The sequence below is a fragment of the Abramis brama genome (assembly GCF_963993115.1).
Source record: "Abramis brama genome assembly, chromosome: 6".
Taxonomy (NCBI): Eukaryota; Metazoa; Chordata; class Actinopteri; order Cypriniformes; family Leuciscidae; genus Abramis; species Abramis brama.
Genome location: NC_139968.1, coordinates 32,541,657 through 32,547,712, shown reverse-complemented (window position 1 = coordinate 32,547,712; position 6,056 = coordinate 32,541,657). Strand labels below are relative to the sequence as shown.

Below are 6,056 nucleotides of genomic sequence, written 5' to 3'. Positions count from 1 at the left end.
TATACATTTAAATATAAACATACAAATAAATATAAATATTTATTTGTATATTTACATTACAAATACATATTTTTATTTATAAAAGTATTTTTTATAAAATATAATTTTTTTATAAAAAAATATATATATTTTTATAAAATTAGGGAGGGAGACACTGGTTCAGAATGAATTAATTTGTCTGCTATTTCTTTGCACAGTAGCTAGGTGTCACTAGTTAGCAATGCTGAATGAAGCTTCGAGTAATGAACCTTTGGCTGAAGCAATGGACTGCGAGGTCTCAGTGGTTCAGGAAGCCTCATTTTGCCATCACTAACCAAAGCCCATCTACAGAAAGCCTGTTCACTCCAACGCTATTGGTTGTAGTTCCAATCAGAGTTCCACTGGGGCCGCTCGCCATGAGTGCAGAATGAATGGGAGTCTATGGGGCTAGACGGCTAAATTTGTCTCTTTCATCCGATTGCCTGTGAGAAATCTCAGATTTTATTGTAGTTTTTGCAAGTTCAACATGGGTTATAGGTCGAAAGTTGAATGAACGAGTACTTATGTCCTTTCGATTTCGTACAGGTTGAGTTGTTGTTGCCCATAACACGCTAGCATTCTGCTAATGAACGCTGATTGGTCAGTGAAGGACTGATTACGACCAGAGATACCGCTTGGTGGCATCGTGGCATCCGAAGCGAAACCAGAAACAAACAAAACAAAAACTCTAATAGCACATGTATTTACCATAGACTGTAAAAAAAGATGGACGACGCCCCTTCGCTCTCTTCCATTGATGAGAACTGAACTGAAGCCGCCAGAGTCCCGATATGGCGCTGACATATTGGAACTTGAGTCTGCGCAGTTGCGATCTCGGGACCAGACCTGCGCAGTAGTGAGCAGGAAGTAAAGCCGCGAAATATACGCTCCCTCACCCTCGCAGAATGCACTCAGGGGCTGCGTTCCAAACCGCATACTCAATGAGTAGTTACTTAATTTCAATAAGTACTTACTTAACGAGCGCTAAAAGAGTAGGTAGGCTACTTTATAGCCAGATCTCGTTGAGTATGGGTGCTTCTCAATTCTTATTTGTGCATCCTCGTTTCCTCTCCTCGCTTCCTTTCCTCGCATCTCAGCTCCGCCCCCTGTAGGATGCGAGGGAAGGCTGCAAGGAAAAGATGCGAGGACGGAGGAATCGAATGAAAGCTTTTTTTATACATTGGAATCCTTGATCACTCGAGCGTCACTTCATCGCGTCATCAGCAGCGCTCAGAGGATCTGCCCTCATGTTGTTGAAATTTGTTTATTTAAGAAATTCATAATAAATAATAATAAAGAAAGATACCCTGTTGAAATATGTGAGGTGTGTGGTTTATATAAACTGCAAAAGTAAAGTATAAATCAAAATTATTGTGACCGATGTGAAGGGGGAGGAGAATTTATACGTGCGTCACGTTTTAGTCGATAAAACTCTTCCGCATAGGATACACCTGTGTATCCTCGCTCATGACTCCTCAGGAAGCCTCCTCACTCCTCGATCCTCGACTCCTCGTGGTGCAATTAGAGAATTGAGATGTCCTTCAAGATGGCTGTGCTCGATCGGTTTCCGGGTCATAGGATGGAGGACGGAGGAGAGAGGAGACGAGGAGGGATATTGAGAAGCACCCTATGAATGCGAACCGGACATCTGCCATGTTGACGTTATCATGTGACCTACGACGCGTTATCACACGCGCAACAACTTAAAAGATTTGAACGACACGTTTAATTCATCTGTCTGTAAATATCTTGATATTGATTAAACTTGCTCATTTTGTGGTCTTTTTGAAGAAACTGCTGCCCATTTATTTTGTGAATACATTTAGGGTTGATTTAAGTTCTTATTTAACCCTACTAATGTGACCCACCGTTTTATCCTTAACGATATTATTTTTATTACGAAATCCCAAAATTGTCATCTCCTGAATATGTTGTTAATTTATTTATTATAATTTTTTTTTATCCAAACATTTTCATCCACAAGCAAAAGTAGCTAACTGCTTTATTTTTTCCTCTTATTCTTGTTGAATTTAACTGTCGTTTCATCCCTCAGTCCTAGGCCTATAAATAACAAAAAAAGTTTTTTTTTTTTTTTTTTTTAATGTATTATAATGAATTATTTAAGAAAATATATATTAAGATATTCAACCTTGTAGGTTATTTTTTCCTGTGTAAAAAATCTCATATTATGTATGCAAACCCATAATATATATATATATATATATATATATGAGATTTTTTACAGATCTCATAACATCAGTAACTCCACAGCCCTACCTAGAACGGGTTTCCTCAGCGTTTGTAATGTCTGCACAGAGGGCAGCTTTTCGAAGATTCGCCTTTGGAGAAAACTGTTGATTTTATACTTGAAAAATGTAAGTATCATTAATATTAAAAATTAATATTACCTCAGAATGAATTGCATTGCTATCCCACCCCAAAACATACAATAACAACAACGATAAATGCTGACCAATAATTAATTATATTACTTTTTACTGAAAATGATATAATTCAATAAAACAAACAAAATGTAATGTATGTCATATGACATAGCTATGCATGATTGAATACACTCTAGATGTGTATATAGTGAACATATCTACATTTTCATTCAAACAATAAATAAAGCATTAATTAAATAATTATATTTTATTTACTGACAACAATGAGAAATATTAATAAATTAGTAAAAGAATGAATGAAAGTCACCATCACACAATAAACAAATGCATAAGTCAACATATGAAACAAAGCTTTATTCAAACTACAATCATGTATGTAGGCTACAGGCGCTGAACCCCTCATCCTTCTATTCTGCGGCTTTATTCTGATGAATCAGCTGACCGCCAGAGGTGAGCCGTTCCCTCGTGCCAGAGGTTGTTGCGTGATGTGTTGTGCTTCACAATCTGAGGCAATAAGGGCAGGTGGGGTGATGGAGGGTCTCATAAGGGCAAGTGGAGTGATGGAGGGTCTCATAAGGGCAAGTGGAGTGATGGAGGGTCTCATCCATGGCACCGTTTCCAGGATTCAGCTCTGGGCTCCTCATCCTCAGTGCTCACACCAGCCTGCTAACATTTCAGAACCTACAAAATGCACAAACATAACACAAAAGCAGTCATTTTAACCGCACAATGTCATTTGATTTCAGATTTAGAAGACAAAAACGCTTTTTTTCACAAACGCCGCCATCATCTTCCCTTGCAGGTCCTGCTCCACCACAAAAGATCTGCAGCAAATGCACAGAAATCAAGAATCAGAAAGGTGCTGTAATAGCTCTGTTTGAAATTACAATAATTAAAATAAACTACAACTTAAGATTTAAATAGTTGTTATTCATTTCTGTAGTATACTCACTCAAAGCCTTCATGAGCCACTCTCCACCAGATAAACACACATCTGTTCATCTGTCCCTGTAACATCCAGACAAGATTCACATTACCTCTGTGATTTATGAACTCAACACTACATTTACATGTTGAGGTTGTTTTAACTTTTTATCCAACATAAATGTTCCTCAATTTATCAACTACTAATGGACAAATAAAATAGATAACTTATGTTTAACGTTAGTTACTTCATAGATTTGTTCTACATAATAGCACACATTCATCACTCAGATGTCTATTTCATGTTGTGATATTTCAAGATTTTCCTGTCAGCTGTAAATAGACATTTAAAATAAGCGTCTTTAAGATGTATATGGTTTATGTAAATCCACTTTAGAGACGTAACTTACGTGTCTTTACTGGAGCTCCCCTGTTAGCTAACGTTATACATAATAAAACGTGTTTTTACAGCAAAATCACAACTATACTATACTGTGTAACGTCTTTACACCTTCAACAATTCAACAGTTTACTCTACAGAAGTTCTAGTTCAACACATGCAATTTTAACAAAAGGAACTGCGTTTACTCACATTTGAAAGCACCCGCGTCGCCGATCTCTGCGATGTTTGATAATGACGTATCCTCTCGCGTGGCCTCCTGGGATAGAAGAGTATCCATCGGTCGAGCACTCAAAAATCTGTCCGGAAGCAGTAAGCCATCCGGGAACTTCTCGCCTACTCTTTTATGAATACTGATGTTTCGAACGTACTGCTTCCTTCACGTACTGTTTTCGCCTACTATATAGTAGGAAAGTAGGCATATTCGAACGCACTTAAGTCCGAATCTCGTGATAATTAGTACGTCACCCAGGTAATTCTCGCCTACTCTTTTGGATTCGTACATACTTTTTCGCTCGCCTACTCTTTTTCCCATACTAAATAGTAGGGAAGTATGCGGTTTGGAACGCAGCCAGGGAGAGTGGATTCTGCACACTTTTTAAAAAATTGATTGCAGTACGACAAGAGGCTTGTTAAAATAAAGTAAATACAATCTCCTCAGTCCTCGAAGATCCCGAAAAAAATGTCCGTTGGTGCTTCAGTGACTACTTCGCTCGAGAACCTGTCAATCACACCTGTCAATCATGACGTTACACCACCGCATCACGTAACTAACTAAAAACCAACTTATTTTTGAAACAGACCCTTGAACTTACATCAGCTTGATAAAAACGACAGCAAATGAAAGAAACCACCTTTGGAAAAAAGATATTTGAAGTGTAATTTAATTGTTTAGTTGGTCTCACGTCCCGTTGAATAACATGGGGAGGCGGGGCTTATGACCTATACTAGGACCAGTCACCGGGGGGCGATCGAGACGTTTTGGCTTCACTTTTCAGGGCTTGTGCGGCACGCTTGGTATTTACCTGTGTCAGCTGTGTTGTCGATGCCTCGAGAGAATAGAAAGTGCAGAGCGCGAAAGCACCAAAGCGACTGAATGATTGCCGTAAAGCAGTATCTCTGGTCGTACGATTTGTATGACGTCATTGACATTTTGAAAGACTTTTTAAAGCAAACAAGTGACTCTAAAAAAATCTAACACCAAGCAATGTGCAATTTCTTTGCATCTCCTTTCGAAAACAACATTCAAATTACTAGACACAAAATGATATCCTGAGAAAAGTGGATTTTGAGGAGTATAGCTCCATAGACCTCCATTCATTATGCACTCGTCATGTGAGCGCCCTCATATAGAACAAGAGTGGAACTGCAACTGGAAGTTTATCGAGTGGCACTTCTCCCCATAGATATCATATATAAACGCTAGATGTCTTATGGCGCAGTCACTTCCGGCATCATCGTTCGGCCATCTTGTGACAGTGCTCTGTGCATTAAGGTGAATGATCAGCACGCACACAAATCCTCTTATCTCGCTGAAATCTTGACGGATTTACAAACGGTTTGGTTTCTTACAAACGTTATTAACGTGGCTATAATTCCGAATGCTTGAACATGTATGTTATAATTTTTCATATGTATGCAGTGTATGTATGCAGTGTCATAACTACATCTCTGACGTTTATAACAAACCAAACCGTTTGAAAATCGGTAGAAAAATGAGCAAGTTATGGTTATTTAAAAGTACATGCACCATTGAAGTAGTGAGCGAGTACACTGTGGCAAGATGGCCGCCACGTGCGGACGTCGACCTCCATTGGCCAGCAGTGCGCACAAGACATCTAGCCTTAATATATGATATCTATGCTTCTCCCCATAGATATCACATATAAACGCTTATATATAATATCTATGCTTCTCCCCTCTGACCAGATCTTCTTCTTCTTCTCTTATTTAATAGCGGATTGCAAACAACTTTTAGTTGCATACCGCCACCTACTGTACTGGAGTATGTATCATCATGTCGTTTTACAATTATCTAAATTCTACTCCATAACTCTGTATCTTTTAAAAATTTAAATAGTGCCTTCCTGGTGATTCTTATCTCCCCTCTCTCTCCATCTGATCCCAGTATCCCTACCAGATTCCACTCCCGCCCTGCCTCCTGAACCTTATCTTTAAACACCCGTCTTTCCACCTCATTCAGTGTGCAGTAGGCTACAATATTACATGTTCTACATTTTCTTTAACCCCACAGTTTTCACAATTGTCACTATTCCTCTTCCCCATTAAAAACAGTGTGCCATTCAGCC

At 38.7% G+C, this 6,056-nt stretch overlaps 1 long non-coding RNA gene across 1 annotated transcript; it reads right to left on the bottom strand.

Annotated features, from left to right (window-relative positions):
• Positions 1-2,879: 2,879 nt before the first annotated feature.
• Positions 2,880-4,309, bottom strand: LOC311085794. Its single transcript, XR_014606954.1, has 3 exons — positions 3,940-4,309; positions 3,376-3,431; positions 2,880-3,104 (listed from the first exon to the last, which is right to left on the bottom strand). It is a non-coding gene; the product is annotated as an uncharacterized lncRNA (long non-coding RNA).
• Between the last annotated feature and the right edge of the window lie 1,747 nt (positions 4,310-6,056).